Source organism: Orcinus orca, chromosome 2 (genome assembly GCF_937001465.1).
Source record: "Orcinus orca chromosome 2, mOrcOrc1.1, whole genome shotgun sequence".
Taxonomy (NCBI): domain Eukaryota; kingdom Metazoa; phylum Chordata; class Mammalia; order Artiodactyla; family Delphinidae; genus Orcinus; species Orcinus orca.
In genome coordinates, this window is record NC_064560.1 from 103685020 (window position 1) to 103709073 (window position 24054).

The 24054-nt window shown below is 37.5% G+C and overlaps 1 protein-coding gene and 1 pseudogene across 2 annotated transcripts in view; one reads left to right on the top strand and one right to left on the bottom strand.

Annotated features, from left to right (window-relative positions):
* UNC13C (unc-13 homolog C) overlaps window positions 1-24054 on the bottom strand; it is a 790070-nt gene that overhangs the window by 119709 nt on the left and 646307 nt on the right. The gene's annotated exons all lie outside the window — the stretch shown is intronic.
* On the top strand, window positions 13150-22837 carry LOC105748228 (protein phosphatase 1 regulatory subunit 14B-like; annotated as a pseudogene).

A 24054-nucleotide genomic window follows, 5' to 3' on the forward strand; every position in this document is an offset into this window, starting at 1 on the left:
TCCCCTTGCTTTATGGAACTGTATCAAATGTAAGAACCTTTAGCAGACCCCACTGTGAATTGATCCACCATCATGTAGGAAATCAGTGAATCAGACTTCTTAAGAACTTAAGAAGTTTCATGTTAAGAAAATAGTATATAGGCTCTGAGAGAGGAATTATCATAGAAGTAATACATTTTCCAGGTAGACTAATATTACAGTTAACGTTCCTGTCAGCCTTGTTTCATACTTGTAGTCTCTCAGCTATACTCTGAGTAGTTATCACCACTTGGATGATTTTATATAAAGTGAGCTGTTATGTTCCAAAATCTATATGCCTGTTTTCCTCATGTCTTCATGTATTCCTCCCATAATGTGTAATGATATATTATAAGGAGATGTTTCAAATAAACTACAATTATATCTTAACCACCACATACCAAATACTGATTTAAGATATTATAATATCAAATTCAAAGATATACTTCAAATTATCTTTAATTCTCACGAAGTATCTTCTGCTTAGTTGTAGACCAGTCACAAAACTGCATTTATCTCATATGATGTGAACAACAAAATTTATTTAGCCATCAGTTCTCCTACATTTTAAATTTTGGCAACAAATATTTAACTTGCTCATTACATTTACAAGATAAAACATTTAATTAATTTTCTGAACTGCAATATAATAATTTTCTACAAAATTTAATATCTGATGAAAGAAAACCCTCAGAATGGGAGAAAATATTTGCAAATGAATCCTGACAAAGGATTAATTTCTAAAACATACAAGCACCTCATGCAGCTCAATGTCAAAAAAACAAACAACCCAATCAAAAATGGGCAGAAGACCTAAATAGACATTCCTCCAAAGAAGATACACAGATGGCCAACAAACACATGAAAGGATGCTCAACATCACTAATCATTAGAGAAATGCAAATCAAAATTACAATGAGGTATCACCTCACACCGGTCAGAATGGCCATCATCAAAAAATCTACAAACTATAAATGCTGGAGAGGATGTGGAGAAAAGGGAACCCTCTTGCACCGTTGGTGGGAATGTAAATTGATACAGCCACGATGGAGGTTCCTTAAAAAACGAAAAATAGAATTTCCATATGACCCAGCAATCCCACTACTGGGCATATATCCTTAGAAAACCATAATTCAAAAAGAGTCATGCACCACAATGTTCACTGCAGCACTATTTACAATAGCCAGGACATGGAAGCAACCTAAATGTCCATCAACAGATGAATGGATAAAGAAGATGTGGCACATATATACAATGGAATATTACTCAGCCATAAAAAGGAACAAAACTGAGTTATTTGTAATGAGATGAATGGACCTAGAGACTGTCATACAGAGTGAAGTAAATGAGAAAGAGAAAAACAAACACCGTATGCTAATGCACATATATGGAATCTAAAAAAAACGGTGATGATGAACCTAGCGGTAGGGCAGGAATAAAGATGCAGACATAGGGAACAGACTTGAGGACATGGGTTGAAGGGGAAGCTGGAATGAAGTGATAGAGTATCATTGACATATATACACTACCAAATGTAAAACAGATGGCTAGTGGGAAGCTGCTGCATAGCATAGGGAGATCAGCTCAATGCTTTGTGATGACCTAGAGGGGTGGGATAGGGAGTATAGGAGGGAGACTCAAGAGGGAAGGGATATGGGGATATATGTATACATATAGCTGATTCACTTTGTTGTACAGCAGAAACTAATGCAACATTGTAAAGCAATTATACTCCAATAAAGATATTAAAAAATTAAGCTTTGAATTTCAATGAGAAGAATATTTTACTACCAGAATAAAAATTTCATTAAAATAGTACAAGGAAAAACTTGGCAACTTAGAAGACTATTCCTATTTGCCTTTAGATGGTGTTTACCAGCATTTACTTTAAAATAATATATCTTCTTCTGAAAATTATTGTATGCATGGGATTTTATCGACAATTATGTATCAATTTACAGGATAGGGGTGACATACACTCAATCCATTCTCATGCCAAAAGCAAATTTGCTGCCATCAATCATCACAGTGTCATTTTCCAGTTCTTAATCTGTGACATCATTTTATTGCATAAACACTCTGCGTTGTCCTAGAGTTGGTAGTTCAATTCTGTAGGGCTCTCTTAAACATCCCTCTAAGTGTTTGACAGGCTGCTCTATGTCTAAGAGGTGATGATATGGAAGGTTTGGAAGGAACACCAAATAAAAGTCGGCATTAGGGGGTCAATGCACATGATGGTTTGTAAGATACTATGTGCTCACAAACCCCAAACCCTATCACTCAGAAATTTTGATTGTAAAAATAAATATGTATAAGACTTTTACAGATAATATATACATATAAACATCTATCAAAGGTAAGCATAAATGTATATTAACAATAGACAGATGGAGATCATGGGCTCTTTTTCATACACTGAGAATGCTAATCCATGTAACTAGAAGCAAAAAGAGAAAGGCGAGGGCGGGGAGGGGAGAAGAGAGAGAGAGGGAAAGAGAGAAAATAAGAATTACAATTTTCCATTTTAGAGCAGCTCTATAAAGGTTTTGTAATATCAGCACATCTTTGGAGGTGAGATATCATGTAAAGTTCTGACTGCCAAAGTAAGGTATTGTACTTACAAGGTAATAAAGCTTGGAGTAATAAAATAAAAATGAAAAAATAAAGGACTATATGTAATAATATGTTAGCAAAAAGTAATTTGGACCAATGTGAATCTTCCAGAGAAGGAAATCAGCAAACAAGAGAAAAGATTAGCCATAATAATCAATTACTGTAGTCAACTTTCTTAGGAATCAATGAAAATGAAGGAAAAAATATCATTAATTTTTGTAGGGTAAGAAAGAAGATATGGAAGTTTCTTTCATGAAACATTTCTGGTAACTAAGCCTTAGCAAAACACTAGGAAAAAAAAGCCAAGCAAAATTAGGAAAATACTGCCTTACTCCATGACCAATGAAACTGATACTAGAAGCAGCATTATACTTGTAGCTGGCAGTCCAACTCAAAATTAAAACTAGTATCTCAGCAGAATCCCAGAATGAAACAAGGCTCCCTGGTAAAGTAAACCAGAAGTGATGTGAGGTCAGACATACTTCACAGCCATACACTCTGATATATCTGATTAGAATTCTGGTGTAGATCTACAACCCACAAATCTAGATTGGTGGGTTTCGAATAAGACTGGCTATATCCAGTGGAACCAAAAACTCTTGAACCCCTTTCAGCATCATCCAAAACTTGAACTTCCTGTTTCTAGATAAGAATCCTGTTCACAAATGAGCTGTGCAATTCAATCACCCTTTTGACATCACATGTTTCTTTGCCAAAATTAAACAGTACAATACCAACATTTCCTCTATAATCTTCATCTACGACACAGACTCCTATATCTGTGAAATGTTTTACAGGCAAGCCAGAGTGTGAAACTGCTCTTCCATAATACTCAGAAGGAAGGGCATACCATTTTATATTAGACTTGGAAGAATTCTGCATGATTTGTCTGAGACATAGACCTTGAAAATTCAGGAAGCAGTATGAAGTCAGGACCACATAATCTGGTGCTAGGAAACTACAGATGGATAGTTATAAGGAAAAAAATGGGATGAGACAGACTTCAGACTATACTACAAAGCTACAGTAATCAAGACAATATGATACTGGCACAAAAACAGAAATATAGATCAATGGAACAGGATAGAAAGCCCAGAGATAAACCCACACACGTATAGTCACCTTATTTTTGATAAAGGAGGCAAGAATATACAATGGAGAAAAGACAGCCTCTTCAATAAGTGGTGCTGGGAAAACTGGACATCTACATGTAAAAGAATGAAATTAGAATGCTCCCTAACACCATACACAAAAATAAACACAAAATGGATTAAAGACCTAAATGTAAGGCCTGACACTATCAAACTCTTAGAGGAAAATATAGGCAGAACATAACACATCAAGATCCTTTTTGACCCACCTCCTAGAGAAATGGAAATAAAAACAAAAATAAACAAATGGGACCTAATGAAACTTAAAAGCTTTTCCACAGCAAAGGAAACCATAAACAAGACGAAAAGACAACCCTCAGAATGGGAGAAAATATTTGCTAATGAAGCAACTGACAAAGGATTAATCTCTAAAATTTACAAGCAGCTCATGCAGCTCAATAACAAAAAAACAAACAACCCAATCCAAAAATGGGCAGAAGATCTAAATAGACATTTCTCCAAAGAAGATATACAGATTGCCAACAAACACATGAAAGAATGCTCAACATCATTAATCAGGGCTTCCCTGGTGGCGCAGTGGTTGGGAGCCCGCCTGCCGATGCAGGGGACACGGGTTCGTGCCCCGGTCCGGGAAGATCCCACATGCCGCGGAGCGGCTGGGCCCGTGAGCCATGGCCGCTGAGCCTGCGCGTCCGGAGCCTGTGCTCCGCAACGGGAGAGGCCACAGCGGTGAGAGGCCCGCGTACCGCAAAACAAAACAAAACAAAACAAACATCATTAATCATTAGAGAAATGCAAATCAAACCTAAAATGAGGTATCACTTCATAACAGTCAGAATGGCCATCACCAAAAAATCTACAAACAATAAATGCTGGAGAAGGTGTGGAGAAAAGGGAACCCTCTTGCACTGTGGGTGGGAATGTAAATTGATACAGCCACTATGGAGAACAGTATGGAGATTCCTTAAAAAAACTAAAAATAGAACGACCATACAACCCAGCAATCCCACTACTGGGCATATACCCTGAGAAAACCATAATTCAAAAGGAGTCATGTACGACAATGTTCATTGCAGCTCTATTTACAATAGCCAGGACATGGAAGCAACCTAAGTGCCCATCGACAGATGAATCAATAAAGATGTGGCACATATATACAATGGAATATTACTCAGCCACTAAAGGAAAGGAAATTGAGTTATTTATAGTGGGGTGGATGGACCTAGAGTCTGTCATACAGCGTGAAGTAAGTCAGAAAGAGAAAAACAAATACCATATGCTAATACATATATATGGAATCTAAAAAAAAAAAAAGGTTATGAAGAACCTAGGGGCAGGACAGGAATAAAGACACAGATGTAGAGAATGGACTTGAGGACACGGGGAAGGGGAAGGGTAAGCTGGGACGAAGTGAGAGAGTGACATGGACATATATACACTACCAAATGTAAAATAGATAGCTAGTGGGAAGAAGCCACAGAGCACAGGAAGATCAGCTTGGTGCTCTGTGACCACCTAGAGGGGCAGGATAGGGAGGGTAGGAGGGAGACACAAGAGGGGGTAGATATGGGGATATATGTATAGCTGATTTACTTTGTTATAAAGCAGAAACTAATACACCTTTGTAAAGCAATTATACTCCAATAACGATGTTTAAAAAATAATAATAAAAAAATGGGATGACATGTGAAATTATTTTTAAAAAGAGAGCTGGCCAACAAGCTGAAACATAGTGGTAAAATACGGGCACCCAGGGGGGTGCTGGGAAGATGGCAGAAGAGTAAGACGCGGAGATCACCTTCCTCCCCACAGATACACCAGAAATACATCTACACGTGGAACAACTCCTACAGAACACCTACTGAATGCTGGCAGAAGACCTCGGACCTCCCAAAAGGCAAGAAACTCCCCACGTACCTGGGTAGGGCAAAAGAAAAAAAAGAAAAAACAGAGACAAAAGAATAGGGACGGCACCTGCACTAGTGGGAGGGAGCTGTGAAGGAGGAAAGGTTTCCAAACACTAGGAAGCCCCTTCGCAGGCGGAGACTGCGGGAGGTGCAGCGGGGAGCTTCGGAGCCGCGGAGGAGAGCACAGCAACAGGGGTGCGGAGGGAAAAGCGGGTAGATTCCCACACAGAGGATCAGTGCCGACCAGCACTCACCAGCCCGAGAGGCTTGTCTGCCCACCCGCCGAGGCGGGCGGGGCTGCGAGCTGAGGCTCCGGCTTTGGTCGGACCGCAGGGAGAGGACAGGAGTTGGCGGCGTGAACACAGCCTGAAGGAGTTAGTGCATCACGGCTAGCCGGGAGGGAGTCCGGGAAAAGGTCTGGAGCTGCCGAAGAGGCAAGAGATTTTTTCTTCCCTCTTTGTTTCCTGGTGCGCGAAGAGAGGGGTTTAAGAGCGCTGTTTAAATGAACTCCAGAGAAGGGCGCGAGCCGCGGCTAAAAGCACGGACCCCAGAGACAGGCGGGAGACGCTAAGGCTGCTGCTGCCGCCACCAAGGGGCCTGTGTGCGAGCACAGGTCACTATCCACACCCCTCTTCCGGGGAGCCTGTGCAGCCCGCCACTGCCAGCTTCCCGGGATCCAGGGACAACTTCCCCGGGAGAACGCATGGCGCGCCTCAGGCTGGTGCAACGTCATGCCGGCCTCTGCCGCCGCAGGCTCGCCCCGCACTCCGTGCCCCTCCCTCCCCGCGGCCTGAGTGAGCCAGAGCCCCCGAATCAGCGGCTCCTTTAACCCCGTCCTGTCTGAGCATAAAACAGACGCCCTCCGCCGACCTACACGCAGAGGCGGGGCCAAATCCAAAGCTGAGCCCCTGTGAGCTGTGAGAACAAAGAAGAGAAAAGGAAATCTCTCCCAGCAGCCTCAGAAACAGCAGATTAAAGCTCCACAATCAACTTGATGTACCCTGCATCTGTGGAGTAACTGAATAGACAAGCAATGATCCCAAATTGAGGAGGTGGACTTCGAGAGCAAGATCTATGATTTTTTCCCCTTTTCCTCTTTTTGTGAGTGTGTCTGTATGCTTCTGTGTGAGATCTTGTCTGTATAGCTTTGCTTCCACCATTTGTCCTAGGGTTCTATCCATCCTTTTTTAAAAAATTTTTTTCTTAATAATTAATTTTAATAACTTTATTATACTTTATTATATTTTACTGTATCTTCTTTCTTTCCTTTTCCCTTCCTTCCCTCCTTCCTTCCTTCCTCCCTCCTTTCTTTCCCTCTTGCCTTTTCTTCTTCCTTCCTTCCTTTCTTCCTTTCTTTCTTTCTTCCTACTTCTACTAATTCTCCCTACTTTTTCTCCCTTTTACTCTGAGCCGTGTGGACGAAAGGCTCTTGGTGCTCCAGCCAGGAGTCAGGGCTCTGCCTCTGACGTGGGAGAGCAAACGTCAGGACACTGGTCAACAAGAGACCTCCCAGCTCCACATAATATCAAACGGCGAAAATCTCCCAGAGACCTCCATCTTAACACCAGGACCCAGCCTCACTCAACGACCAGCTAGCTACAGTGCTGGACAACCTATGCCAAACAACTAGGAAAACAGGGACACAACCCCACCCATTAGCAGAAAGGCTGCCTAAAATCATAATAAGTCCACAGACACCCCAAAACACACCACCAGACGTGGACCTGCCCACTAGAGAGACAAGATCCAGCCTCATCCACCACAACACAGGCACTAGTCCCCTCCACCAGGAAGCCTACACAACCCACTGAACCAACCTTAGCCACTGGAGACAGACATCAAAAACAACGGGAACTACGAACCTGCAGCCTACAAAAAGGAGACCCCAAACACAGTAAGATAAGCAAAATGAGAAGACAGAAAAACACACAGCAGATGAAGGAGCAAGATAAAAATGCACCAGACCTAACAAATAAAGAGGAAATAGGCTGTCTACCTGAAAAAGAATTCAGAATAATGACAGTAAACATGATCCAAAATCTTGGAAATAGAATGGACAAAATGCAAGAAACATTTAACAAGGACCTAGAAGAAATAAAGATGAAACAAGCAATGATGAACAACACAATAAATGAAAAGAAAAACACTCTAGATGGGATCAATAGCAGAATAACTGAGGCAGAAGAACGCATAAGTGACCTGGAAGATAAAATTGTGGAAATAACTACTGCAGAGCAGAATAAAGAAAAAAGAATGAAAAGAACTGAGGACAGTCTCAGAGACCTCTGGGACAACATTAAATGCACCAACATTCGAATTATAGGGGTTCCAGAAGAAGAAGAGAAAAAGAAAGGGACTGAGAAAATATTTGAAGAGATTATAGTTGAAAACTTCCCTAATATGGGAAAGGAAATAGTTAATCAAGTCCAGGAAGCACAGAGAGTCCCATACAGGATAAATCCAAGGAGAAATACGCCAAGACACATATTAATCAAACTGTCAAAAATTAAATACAAAGAAAACATATTAAAAGCAGCAAGGGAAAAACAACAAATAACACACAAGGGAATCCCCATAAGGTTAACACCTGATCTCGCAGCAGAAACTCTGCAAGCCAGAAGGGAGTGGGAGGACATACTGAAAGTGATGAAGGAGAAAAACCTGCAACCAAGATTACTCTACCCAGAAAGGATCTCATTCAGATTTGATGGAGAAATTAAAACCTTTACAGACAAGCAAAAACTGAGAGAGTTCAGCACCACCAAACCAGCTTTACAACAAATGCTAAAGGAACTTCTCTAGGCAAGAAACACAAGAGAAGGAAAAGACCTATAATAACGAACCCAAAACAATTTAGAAAATGGGAATAGGAACATACATATTGATAATTACCTTAAATGTAAATTACCTTAAATGGACTAAATGCTCCCTCCAAAAGACACAGATTGGCTGAATGGATACAAAAACAAGACCCATATATATGCTGTCTACAAGAGACCCACTTCAGACCTAGAGACACATACAGACTGAAAGTAAGGGGATGGAAAAAGATATTCCATGCAAATGGAAACCAAAAGAAAGCTGGAGTAGCAATTCTCATATCAGACAAAATATACTTGAAAATAAAGACTATTAGAAGAGACAAAGAAGGACACTACATAATGATCAAGGGATCAATCCAAGAAGAAGATATAACAATTGTAAATATTTATGCACCCAACATAGGAGCACCTCAATACATAAGGCAAATACTAACAGCCATAAAAGGTGAAATCGACAGTAACACATTCATAGTAGGGGACTTTAACACCCCACTTTAACCAATGGACAGATCATCCAAAATGAAAATAAATAAGGAAACACAAGCTTTAAAGGATACATTAAACAAGATGGACTTAATTGATATTTATAGGACACTCCATCCAAACACAACAGAATACACATTATTCTCAAGTGCTCATGGAACATTCTCCAGGATAGATCATATCTTGGGTCACAAATCAAGCCTTGGTAAATTTAAGAAAATTGAAATTGTATCAAGTATCTTTTCTGACCACAATGCCATGAGACTAGATATCAATTACAGGAAAAGATCTGTAAAAAATACAAACACGTGGAGGCTAAACAATACACTACTTAATAATGAAGTGATCACTGAAGAAATCAAAGAGGAAATAAAAAAATACCTAGAAATAAATGACAATGGAGACACAACGACCCAAAACCTATGGGATGCAGCAAAAGCAGTTCTAAGAGGGAAGTTTATCGCAATACAAGCCCACCTTAAGCAGGAAACATCTCGAATAAACAACCTAACCTTGCACCTCAAGCAATTACAGAAAGAAGAACAAAAAAAAACCCAAAGTTAACAGAAGGAAAGAAATCATAAAAATCAGATCAGAAATAAATGAAAAAGATATGAAGGAAACAATAGCAAAGATGAATAAAACTAAAAGCTGGTTCTTTGAGAAGATAAACAAAATAGATAAACCATTAACCAGACTCATCAAGAGAAAAAGGGAGAAGACTCAAATCAATAGAATTAGAAATGAAAAAGGAGAAGTAACAACTGACACTGCAGAAATAAAAAAGATCATGAGAGATTACTACAAGCAACTCTATGCCAATAAAATGGACAATCTGGAAGAAATGGAAAAATTCTTAGAAATGCACAACCTGCCAAGACTGAATCAGGAAGAAATAGAAAATATGAACAGACCAATCACAAGCACTGAAATTGAAACTGTGATTAAAAATCTTCCAACAAAGAAAAGCCCAAGACCAGATGGCTTCACAGGCGAATTCTATCAAACATATTGAGAAGAGCTAACACCTATCCTTCTCAAACTCTTCCAAAATAGAGCAGAGGGAGGAACACTCCCAAACTCCTTCTATGAGGCCACCATCACCTTGATACCAAAACCAGACAAGGATGTCACAAAGAAAGTAAACTAGAGGCCAATATCACTGACGAACGTAGAGGCAAAAATCCTCAACAAAATACTAGCAAACAGAATCCAACAGCACATTAAAAGGATCATACACCATGATCAAGTGGGGTTTATTCCAGGAATGCAAGGATTCTTCAATAAACGCAAAACTATCAATGTGATAAACCATATTAACAAATTAAAGGAGAAAAACCATATGATCATCTCAATAGATGCAGAGAAAGCTTTTGACAAAATTCAACACCCATTTATGATAAAAACCCTGCAGAAAGTAGGCATAGAGGGAACTTTCCTCTACATAATAAAGGCCATATATGACAAGCCCACAGCCAACATCATCCTCAATGGTGAAAAACTGAAAGCATTTCCACTAAGATCAGGAACAAGACAAGGTTGCCCACTCTCTCCACTCTTATTCAACATAGTTTTGGAAGTTTTACCACAGCAATCAGAGAAGAAAAGGAAATAAAAGGAATCCAAATCAGAAAAAAAGAAGTAAAGCTGTCACTGTTTGTAGGTGACATGATACTATACATAGAGAATCCTAAAGATGCTACCAGAAAACTACTAATCAATGAATTTGGTAAAGTAGCAGGATACAAAATTAATGCACAGAAATCTGGCATTCCTAAATACTAATGATGAAAAATCTGAAAGTGAAATCAAGAAAACACTCCCATTTACCACTGCAACAAAAAGAATAAAATATCTAGGAATAAACCTACCTAAGGAGACAAAAGACCTGTATGCAGAAAATAAGACACTGATGAAAGAAATTAAAGATGATACAAACAGATGGAGAGATATACCATGTGCTTGGATTGGAAGAATCAACATTGTGAAAATGACTCTACTACCCAAAGCAATCTACAGATTCAATGCAATCCCTATCAAACTACCACTGGCATTTTTCACAGAACTAGAACAAAAAATTTCACAGTTTGTATGGAAACACAAAAGACCCCGAATAGCCAAAGCAATCTTGAGAACGAAAAACGGAGCTGGAGGAATCAGGCTCCCTGACCTCAGACTGTACTACAAAGCTACAGTAATCAATACTGTATGGTACTGGCACAAACCCAGAAAGATAGATCAATGGAACAGGATAGACAGCCCAGAGATAAACCCACACACATATGGACACCTTATCTTTAATAAAGGTGGGAGGAATGTACAGTGGAGAAAGGACAGCCTCTTCAATACGTGGTGCTGGGAAAACTGGACAGGTACATGTAAAAGTATGAGATTAGATCATTCCCTAACACCATACACAAAAATAAGCTCAAAATGGATTAAAGACCTAAATGTAAGGCCAGAAACTATCAAACTCTTAGAGGAAAACATAGGCAGAACACTCTATGATATAAATCACAGCAAGATCCTTTTTGACCCACCTCCTAGAGAAATGGAAATAAAAACAAAAATAAACAAATGGAACCTAATGAAACTTAAAAGCTTTTGCATAGCAAAGGAAACCATAAAGAAGACCAAAAGACAACGCTCAGAATGGGAGAAAATATTTGCAAATGAAGCAACTGACAAAGGATTAATTTCCAAACTTTACAAGCAGCTCATGCAGCTCAATATCAAAAAAACAAACAACCCAATCCAAAAATGGGCAGAAGACCTAAATAGACATTTCTCCAAAAAAGATATACAGACTGCCAACAAACACATGAAAGAATGCTCAACATCATTAATCATTAGAGAAATGCAAATCAAAACTACAATGAGATACCATGTCACACCAGTCAGAATGGCCATCATCAAAAAAATCTAGAAACAATAAATGCTGGAGAGGGTGTGGAGAAAAGCGAACACTCTTGTACTGCTGGTGGGAATGTGAATTGGTTCATCCACTATGGAGAACAGTATGGAGCTTCCTTAAAAAACTACAAATAGAACTACCATATGACCCAGCAATCCCACTACTGGGCATATACCCTGAGAGAACCAAAATTCAAAGAGTCATGTACCAAAATGTTCATTGCAGCTCTATTTACAATAGCCCAGAGATGGAAACAACCTAAGTGCCCATCATCGGATGAATGGATACAGAAGATGTGGCACATATATACAATGGAATATTACTCAACCATATAAAGAAACAAAATTGAGCTATTTGTAATGAGGTGGATAGACCCAGAGTCTGTCATACAGAGTGAAGTAAGTCAGAAAGAGAAAGACAAATATCGTATGCTAAGAAATATATATGGAATTTAAGAAAAAAAAATGTCATGAAGAACCTAGGGGTAAGACAGGAATAAAGACACAGACCTACTGGAGAACAGACTTGAGGATATGGGGAGGGGGAAGGGTGAGCTGTGACAGGGCGAGAGAGAGGCATGGACTTATATACACTAACAAACATAAGGTAGATAGCTAGTGGGAAGCAGCTGCATGGCACAGGGATATCGGCTTGGTGCTTTGTGAACACCTGGAGGGGTGGGATAGGGAGGGTGGGAGGGAGGGAGACGCAAGAGGGAAGAGATATGGGAACATATGTATATGTGTAACTGATTCACTTTGTTATAAAGCAGAAACTAACACACCATTGTAAAGCAGTTATACTCCAATAAAGATGTTAAAAAAAAAAAAATACGGGCACCCAAAGAAGCTATTGGCATTAATTGACAAGCCATGGAGCAAGGGTATAAAAAATAAACAAAAACAAGCTTCATTTACATTGTACTTTTATCCATAGGCCTAGCAGTCCTAGCAATAGAGGTAGTACAGAGTATTTCCATGAAAGTTAGTACTTAGGACCAAAATGTGGATTTCATTCACTTGTGCAACATATCTACTGATTATCTACTGTGCACCAGGTACTATGCTGCATACTGAAAGTACAGCAAAGAGGAAAACAGAGCATTCCTGGAATTTTGGAATTTATAATATAGTGAGGAGAGGCAGACAGTAAAAACCCCTCAATATAATGCGAAGTAGTTTAAGTGTTCTGGAAAAATAAAATGCAGGGTAAGGGAGCAGATGAGCTGAGCGTACATTTTCTTCGATAGGGCGCTAAGGGAAGATCTCTAATGAGGCGATATGAAAGCAAAACTGAATGAAGTCAGAGAGCAAACCATGCAGCCATCTTCTGGAAGAGCATTTCAGGTAGAAAACACAGCAAGTGAAGTAGCCCTCGAGCCAAAGAGTGTCCTTGACAAGTTCAAGGAGATGCAAGGAAGCCAGTGTGGCTGAAGCAGAGTGAGTGATTGAGAGTGGTGAGAGCTGATTTCAGAGAGAAGCTAGGGTCAGGTCACATAGGATCTTGAATTCTATGATAAGGACCTCTCCTCCTAAGAGTTATGGAATAACGCTGGAGGTTTTTGGTCTCATTTTACATTGGTAAAAAATCACTTTGGTTGCTGTCTGGAGAAAAGATTACAGGGATCTAAAAGTGGAAGCAGCAGTGTAGAGAGGAGCCACTGCAGTAGAATGAACAATGGACAGACTTGGCTGTTTGGACTTGGGTGGTAACAGTGATGACTGTGGTAGATGTGGTGCAGCATAAAGTCTAATTCTGGTTCTGTGTCTTTCCATCATATAACCTTGCCTCTTACCTCTTCTCTGCCTAGATAAGCTTTCTAAGAACAGATAACACAACAGATAAGATAAATGTTTGATTCCTCACACCACTTTGTCTGCTCAGACAAGGATAAGATAAATGGATGGATGGATAAAAGAATGTAAAGGTTGTATCCAGTTCTTTTGCCATCTCTATTCCTTCATTTTCTCCTCAGTTTTGCTGAGAATAGACCAGGTCATCAATCAAACTGATAGAGGACATGTTTAACATTGGACATGATGTAAAAGTTTGCTGGTGTACAGCTTCCCATGGGGAAAAGCCACTGGTGTGTCTTAAAAGACCTAATTTTCTGCCTTAAAATAAAAAGCCCTGTGTATATCAATAAACTTTTTATTAAGAATTATCAATAAAATATAAAGAATTTTATTCCATATACATAGCTCATAAAAAATGCTCATAAATAATCAGTTTCATGTATTTCTCAGGTTATAACATATATTGCAAAATCATTGCTTGTAGCTTTTTCTTAAAAGACTTAAATCTTTATGGGTTTCATTTCTTTTAGTTTCCTGTACACTTTCTCATTACTTATTTAAATGTAACCTGTAGTTGAGATTCTGTTTTAGGATAAAATTGATTTCTATCAATTATTTACAACTTATAAAAAAAAATAGGGATTTATCTTTTTGGTAGATTTCAACTAAGTCATTTTCTCTTTGCTTTATGAGTTGCAATCATCTGTTTATTACTTATAAAGGAAATGGAACTAATAGATAAGTCATGAACAGTTAAAAAATGCTTCACTTAATTTATATTTTAGCCACAAGTGATTAAAATATCCTAAATACTTGATTACTTTTAATATTATTATTGGTGGTAATGGTTATTTTTTAAACTTTATTAATAATTTCCTTGGGAATTCTCACTTTAAAAAAAGACAATGGCCTTAAACATGTGAAAAATGCATAACTTCGTTCATACTTAAATGAAAATTTAATGAGATGGTAGTTATCTATCAAATTGCTAAAGTAGAAAATACAGTGTTCTGCTTTTTAGGGAAAAGTTAGCAATATATTTCAAAATTTTAAATGTGCATATCTTTTGGCAATTCCACTTCTAAAATTTCCTGTCTAAATATACTTGCACATGTAAAGAAAAAATATATGTACAGAGTTATTTATATTAGCAAAGTATTAAAAATAGTCTAAATATGTATTGATATAAGAAGAATTAAGTATGTTTTATACAACCATTCTATTGAAAACAATATAATTGTAATAGAGAATGAGGTAGATCTAAATGTATTTACATAGTACAAACTTCAAGTTATATTGTTAAGTAAAACAGCAAGGTGAAGAAGAGTATGGATAATATATTACCACTTATGTAGAAAAGAAAAAAGATACGTGCATACATACATGTGTATGCTTAGAATATTTCTGGAAATACACAAGAAACTAGAAACAGTGGTTAACTTGTCAGGTAACAAAAAGAAACTTTTCACAGAATACTTTTTGTACTGTTTTAACCATGTACCTGTATTTTCAAAAACTAGTAACTTATTTAAAAAATACAACTAGAAAAAGTAAAGAGCAAAATAGACAATTTAGGAAAATAAATCAGTACTTGAAGCCTAGCTTAACAAAATCCTCTAGGATGCAGGGATAATTCTTAGAGAAGAAAATTAGAGAATAAATGATTGATACAGTAGTCAGAGAGACTTCTATAACTAGAGAGGAGAGATCCAACATAAGGAGAAAAAAAAGTTAAACAAATGGAACAGAATCAATAATAAGATGCATAATTAAAGAGAACAGTCTTTTAGTGGGAGAGAGAGGAAAGCAAGTATGAAGTTAAGAAATTCTCTACTAGTGAAGAGATACTCACGTCTAGGTACTAATGAATAATAAATAATAAATAAAAATAAAAATAAATAATAAAACATCTGCCAAAATGTTTGAAAGACAAAATAAAGGAAAAAAATCTTTTAGGCTTATAAACAGAAAAGCAAGTATACAAAATTATTTAAAGCAGGCTGACCTGTGATCCTTCCATTCCCTAGAGGCTATGGGATAACAAAACAACATCTACAGAGTTGTGAGAGGAAAATTTGCAGTGGACCAAAGAATTTTATATACTGATTTGTTTTTGGCATGAAGGCAAAGTACATACAGCTGAACTGGCTCTACTAATCAACATGCAAAGATGTGGAGGGATTGGTTCCTTCTTTCATGAAGCATGTAGATAAACCATAAAAGTGATACATCTTATCATGAATCATTTTTCGTTACAGAAATAAATCTATTTACTGGACACAAGGAGTTCTTTTGTTCTAGCCTCTCTCCCCCTCAGGCCAGACTTGTACAAGATTCAGAAGTCTAATTAAATAGGAATTACAATTTTTATTAAAGGATAAAACAGCCACCATCTATGCCAAGAAAAATGACTGAATGAAAAGATCCAAAAGGTTATTATGGGTACCTCTGGATAACTCTTCTCCCCTATGTATTTGTATTTAAATAAGAATGATTTTTCATGTTTATTCTGGAAATGAAGATACATATTCACTGAAAAATATTCAAACAATACAGAAAAGTTCAAAGAAAAATATCAATTACCATAAATCCCATGATTCACAGATATGTTGTTAAACTATGCCTGATTACCCTTCAGGATAACACTGTATGAATTTATGTATCTAAAATATATGTGTGCATACAATTTGTATAAATGCTTTATGTTCTATAACCCACTCCTTTCACTCAACAGTCTTCCATGCCAATAAAATTAATGTCATCATTTAATATGGTTTTTAAAAACTATGCTTTGTGTATTCTTGGGCATACACTTCTACATATTTCTGTTATATTCTCCAGATCAGTCTGAGCTTAGAGAATAAAAGATCTTTCTATTACATCATACGACTTCATCAAGGGGGTTGATACACAAAAAGTGAGTTTCAGATGGACTGTAGATCTAAAATAGAAAGGTAAACAATAAAGCTTTTAGAAGAAAACGTAAGAGATTATTTTCATAATCTTGGGTAGGCAAAGATTAATTAAAGAGGACAAAAACAGTACTACTAATAAAGGAGGTTATTGATAAATTGCACTGTTTAAACTTAGAACCTCTATTTTTCAAAAGAAATCATTAAATGACATGTTAAAAAGGCCATACTACCCAAAGCAATCTACAGGTTTAATACAGTCCCTATCAAAATACCATGACATTTTTCACAGAACTAGAACAAATAATCCTAAATTCATATGAAACCACAAAAGACTCAGAATAGCCAAAGCAATCTTGAGAAAAAAAGAACAAAGCTGGAGGTATCACACTTTGAGACTTCAGAAGATACCACAAAACTACAGTAATCTAAACAGCCTGGTACTGGCACAAAAACAGATACACAGATCAGTGGAACAGGATACAAAGCCCAGAAATAAGCCCACACACCTATGGTCAATTAATCTACAACAAAGGAGACAAGAATATATTATGGAGAAAGGACAGTCTCTTTAACAAGTGGTGCTGGGAAAACTGGACAACTACATGTAAAACAGTGAGATTAGAACATTTCCTCACACCATAAAGAAAAATAAACTCAAAATGCATTTAAAAATTAAAAAATAAAAACAAGCAAAAGGCAAACAAACAAAAATAAAGAAAATAAGCTGAATATTTCTATAAAATGAAGACGAGAAACCATAAAGCTCCTAGAAGAGAACATAGGCAGAACACACTTTGACATAAATCGTAGCAATATTTTATTGGCTCTGTCTTCTAAGGCAAAAGATAAAAGCAAAGATCCATAAATGGAACCTAAGTAAACTTAAAGCTTTTGCACAGCAAGGGGAACCACTGACAAAAATGAAAAAAATCTACTGAATGGGAGAAAATATTTGCTAATGATATGACTAACAAGGGGTTGATATACAAAATATATAAAAAGCTCATACAACTCAACATCAAAACAAAACAACAACAAACAAAACACCAAACACCACAATCAAAAAATGGGTAGAAGACCTGAATAGACATTTTTCAAAGGAGACATACAGATAGCCAACAGGCACATGAAAAGCTGCTCAACTATGCTAATTATTATAGAAATGCAAATAAAAACAAGGTACCACGTCTCATCTGTCAGAATGGCTATCATCGAAAAGTCTACAGGGCTTCACCGGTGGCACAGTGGTTGAGAGTCCACCTGCTGATGCAGGGGACATGGGTTCGTGCCCCGGTCCAGGAAGATCCCACATGCCGCGGAGCGGCTAGGTCCGGGAGCCATGGCCGCTGAGCCTGCGCGTCCGGAGCCTGTGCTCCACAATGGGAGAGGCCACAACAGTGAGAGGCCCACGTACTGCAAAAAAAAAAAAAAAAAAAAAAAAAAAAAAAAAAAAAGTCTACAAATAAAAAATGTCGGTGAGGATGTTGAGAAAAGGGAACCCTTGTACATTTTTGGTGGAAATGTAAATTAGTGCAGCCACTATGGAAAACAGTATGAAGCTTCCTCAAAAAACTAAAACTAGAACTACCATATGATCCAGCAATCCCACTGCTGGGCATATATTCAGAGAAGATGAAAACTAATTCAGAAAGATACATGCACCCCATGTTCTTAGCAGCATTTTTACAATAGCCAAGACATAGAAGCAACCCAAGTGCCCATCAACAGACAAACAGATAAAGAAGATGTGGTATATATATACAATATTATATTTCTCAGCTATAAAAAGAATGGAATTCTGCTATTTGCAGCAACATAGATGAACCTAGAAAATACTATGCTTAGTAAAATAAGTCACATACACGTGGAATCTAAAAAAATAATACAAGTGAATGTATATGCAAAACAGAAAAAGACTCACAAATTTAGAAAACAAACTAGTGGTTACCCAAAGGAAGAGGGAAGGGGGGAGAGGAATATTAGAGGTATGCGATTAAGAGATGCAAACTACTATAAAATAGATAAGCAACAAGGATATATTGTATAGCACAGGGAATTATAGCCATTATCTTGTAATAACTTTTAATGAAGTATAATCTGTGAAAATACTGAATCACTAAGCTGTATACCTGAAACTAATATTGTAAATCAACTATACATCAATAAAGACATTATTAAGAGAGTAAAAAACCAAGTCATAGACTGAGAAAATATTTGCAATACAAATATCCAACAAAAGGCTAATATCTACAATATATAAAGAGCTTAAAATTTTTAAGAAAATGTCAGAGAGCTCAATTAAAAAAATGGACAAAAGATTGAAAAGGTAGCTCACAAAAGAAATAGCCAAATGGCCAAAAACCTTATGAAGAAGTATTTCACTTTCTTAGTCATCGGGAAAGCAGAAATTAAACTACAATTTTAATTATCATTACACGTCTATCAAAATGGCTAGAATGAAAAAGACAGGCAATAGCAAGTCGGTGGAGATGTGGAGCAATTGGAACTTGTATACACTGTTGATGGGCCAGGTAACTGGTATAATCACTTTGGAAAACTAGTTTGTAATATCTACTAAACTGAACATATGCATCTCTATGACTTAGTAAGTCCACTCCTTGGATATATCCATGACAGATATGTGTACATATATATCCGCTGAAACGTGAATAAGAACATTCATAGCACCACTTTAATAGTCTAAAATTGGAAACTACCCAAATATACCTCAATAGTAAAATGAATAAATAAATAGTGGCATATTTGTACACTGGAACATAATACTGTAATGAGAATGAACAGACTATGTGGGTAATATCTCAAAAAAATAATGTTCAATGAAAGAATCCCAGCACAAAATAGAACGTATTCTATGGTTTGATGTAAATGAAGCTCCACAACAGGCAAAAGTATTATATCATGTTAGAAGTCAAAATAGTGAGTAATTTTATCAGAGGCATTAGGTAGTGACTGGAAAGGAACATGATGGGGGACTTCTGAGGTTCTGTTAACAGGTAAGTGCACTGTGTATACATCTATCCAGCTGGACACCTATTATTTGCACAATTTCTCTATGCATGTTATAGTTCAATAAAATGTGTACTCAGTAAAAATATACCTCATCCTTTAGGCATTGGTCATTGATTGAAGGTACTTCATGTACTGGAGGATTTACGAACATATAAATTACATGATGTCATCTGCACTATATCTAGGCCAACACTTTTCAGAATAGACAGAGTATGAAAAACACAGCATCTTGGTATTCTCCCCCTTCTTTATTGAACTTACCATCAATAAAATTCCCACCTGAAAGTTAAAAATACTAGTCAAATATTTTGTCTACATTTGCAATACTACCTTTATATAATCAATCGCTCATATTCATTTACCTAAATTTTTCATTGTGTCAGCTAACAAATTTTTATGTGAAAATTAAGACAAAGAGAATCAATACATGTAGGGAACTATTTAAGCACAGACTTGTTCTTTTCTCTTTCCCTTTTTATTTATTCATACTACATTGTAATTTAACTTAATTCAACAAGTATTATTGATTGTTTGTGATGTGCAAGCCACATATTGTGCTATGGGAATACAAAAGAAGCCTAGGATATAATCCCCACATTTAAGCAAAAGTATAGAAAAACTCATGTCTTTGGGGTTAGCTGGATGCACTGGAGGAAAGATTTGAGACAGCAAGGGAGACAGAGACATGAATTTTTGTCTTGAATCCATCACTTACTGCCCTGTCAACTTGGGCAGACCATTTTACTCCTAGAAGGCTCAGTTTCCTCTTCTGTAAAATGGGACTGTAACTCTATCCCCCTTTCAGGTTGTTCTGTGAAAACTCAGTGAGATAACACTGTATAAATGTGCCATCACTGAAATATACTTTATAAATTGCAGTAATTGTAAAAATTAATTGTAGTTGTAACAAGAACTACCATATTAAAAGACTATTACAGTAACTTGGTTAAAAAGGATTAGACACAGAAAATGACATTGTTTAGCCAATTTTTCATCTCTATTATTCAGAAATAGCGAATTGTACAATATTTTATTTTGATATAATGTAAAAATTACAGAAAGGTTGCAAGACTAGTACAATGAACTCCCATATATTCTTTACTCAGACTCAACAATGGTCAATATTTTGCCAAATTTGCATTATGTCTCTATTTCATATATATTTAATATATATACACATACATATCTAGATGTATAAAAATATATAATTATTTTTATGAAATATGGTAAGGGAAATATCCATTGATTTCTATGTTCTTGAATGTTTATATGTATTGAATTTTGTCAAGTACTTTTTCAGTATTTTTTCCATGGCGACTATCATCTGCTTTTTCTTCTTAAGCCTATTAATATGTTATATGATATTAGTGGATTTCCCAATAATAAACTACCCTTTTGTCTTAGTCTGTTTGGGCTGCTATAACCAAATGCCATAGACTAGGTGGCTTATAAGCAACAAACATGTATTTCTCACAGTTCTAGATCTAGGAAGTCCAAGGTCAAGCCTCCAGCATGGTCATGTTCTGGTGGAGGCCCTTTCGGTCTTGCAGAATGTGACTTCTTTTATCTTCACAGTGTGGAAGGGGCTTGGTAGTTTTCTGGGGCTTTTTTAAAAAAGATCCTAATCACTTTATGACTAGAGACCCTGAAGATATCTCCGTTATCTTTAAGATCCAATAAATTTACCAGGATCTGTTTCAAAGTTGACAATTCCAAGTTGATTTTCTAGTATTAAGTCAGCCTTGTCAATTTGTACCTGGAAGTCTTTTATTTCTATAAAATTTTCTTTTATTACAGTTTTAAACATAAATTCTATTGCTTTCTTTTGTTTTTCCTTCTCCAGGGACTCTATTTCCACATATTAGATTTTCTTTACCTATCTTCCATTTCAACAACTGTCTCTGACTATCTTTACTTCTTTGGAAACTCCAATTACACATATAAGAAGTTATCACTTGCTAGTATTAGTCCATGCTGACCTCTCACTCAGCTCGGGAGTCATACTAATGATTCCTTGTATTTTCTTATTAACTCTTACTCTAATCAAGCTATAATGTGGAGACTCCCCCCCTTTTTTTTTTAATCATTTTAACCCTAGTGTTTACATCAGTGTTTGTAAAAAGTAGGAGCTCAAAAAACTTTGAATAAATGAATTGGAATTAATCATTCAAGGGCTAAAAGGATTGGCTAAATAACTATGGAGACCACTACATATAAATAATTATCTTATGATGTATTCTTGGTGACTGAATATATATATATAGGATAATCTGAGGATGAGTGGAGTCACAAAATAGTACAGTTCATTTGAAATCTGGGAATTTACCCTGTTCTCTTCACTGTCTCATTAGTTATCATTTGTTTTTTGGTTCACTTATTGCTTCTTTCAAGCTGAAGTACCTCACAGACTTATTCCAAAAGCAGATAACAATAGCATCAATACATATTGCATGACACTGAATGCTGCTACCAGATAAGTATTATCAATTTAATATACAGAAAAAATTCTAGGGATTGGCGAGGAGGGGGCGGGGTGTGGCCAGGCCAGCTCTGGGGACGCCACATGCTGCATCTGTCCCCAGGCACGCCCGCCGCCGCTGCCCTTGCTGCGGAGCCATGAGGAGCCCTGTGGAGCTGAGCTCACGAGCTAACCCTAGCCAGGGGCCTGGAGCCAGCCGGCAGGCATCCTGGAGGCAGCAGCACAAGGAGGAGCCTGACGCACATACTTGGCCCTGTGGGGGGTGCGGCGTTGGTGGCTCCGGCCCCTGGACCAGGGAGTGGTGGCCCAGGACCCCGCATCTACTTTCAGAGCCATCCTGGGGCTGCAGGCGAGGGCCCAGGTGGCGCAGACGATGAGGGACCAGTGAGGCGCCAAGGGAAGGTCACAGTCAAGTACAACTGCAAGGAGCTACGGAAGCGCCTCAACCTGGAGGAGTGGATCCTGGAGCAGATCACTCACCTCTACAACTGCCAGGAAGAGGAGATCCTGGAGCTGGAAATTGATGTGGATGAACTCCTGCACATGGAGAGTGATGAATGACACCCGAGCTGCCAGGGTCAAGGAGCTGCTGGTTGACTGTTACAAACCCACTGAGGCCTTCAGCTCTGGCCAGCTGAGCAAGATCTGGGGCATGCAGAAGCTGAGCACACCCCAGAAGAAGTAAGGGTCCTCAACCCAGGTGAACCATGGCTCCCACAGGACAACTGCTGACCCCCAATCTCGTAGCAACAGCAATACCAGGGGAGCCCTGTGGCCAGGCCTGGTGCCATGAGCAGGGCTCCCCATGCCCCTGGCCCAGGGGCCTCTTCCCTGCACCCTCAGTTTTCCATTTTTTGGGTTTTATTATTATTAAACTGATGGGACTTTTTGTGCTTTTATATTGACTGTGGTGCAGGCCCTTTAGCAGAGCTAGGATATGCCTTTGATACAGTTAAAAAATTCTACTGCATATATAGCAAATCAGCTTCCATTATCCTTGGAGCTAGACAATAAATGAAAATTTTAGTGAAGGATGTTATTATAGAAGTTTTAAGATATAGAGAAAAATCAATGTGTGAAGACCTCTGAAATTGTTTATGCTTTAAAAGCACTCCATTTGTGAGTTCTTAATACCTTTTCATCAGTCAGGAAAAGAGTGAATAAAGTTGCATTTCTCTTAGTGTTACATAAATTTAACTCTCATTTTCTACCCAAAAATCCAACAAATTTATCTGAAGCAGTACTGTGTGGGGTTGCTGTTGAGAAACTAAGCTGTTCAAATGAAGTCAAGTAAAAGGCTTTTAAACTTAAGACCTGTCTTTTTCCTTGTACTAACTACAGCCACTATAAAGTTTAAAAAATATTTAACTCATATACAATACATTTTGGTCCTTTAGAAGAATCAATTAAATCCAAATAAAAAATATATCAATCTGATGCTTTATGTACACAGTTACTTGATTACTAAATATATATTAATTGTAATGTTTATTTTTAAGAATGGGAAGATTTATTAATACTTCACTAAAATATCAATATAAAATAATTGGACCTGCCTCTGCAGCAGACCCTCCAACACTAACACAGAATAGGCTTTTGTTTCCCCTGGCTGCTTTCACTGAGGGATGACCCACAGGAGTCTCCTCTCAATGTCCAGAGATAGCCTCATCCACCAGAGGACAGACAGCAGAAGCAAAAAGAACTACAATCCTGCAGCCTGTGGAAAGAAAACCACATTCACAGAAAGAAAGACAAAATGAAAGGCAGAGGACTATGTACCAGATGAAGGGACAATATAAAACACCAGAAAAACAACTAAATGAAGTGGACATAGGCAACGTTCCAGAGAAAGAATTCAGAATAATGATAGTGAAGATGATTCAGGACCTTGGGAAAAAAAATGGAGGCAAAGATCAAGAAGATGCAAGAAATGTTTAACAAAGACCTAGAAGAATTAAACAACAA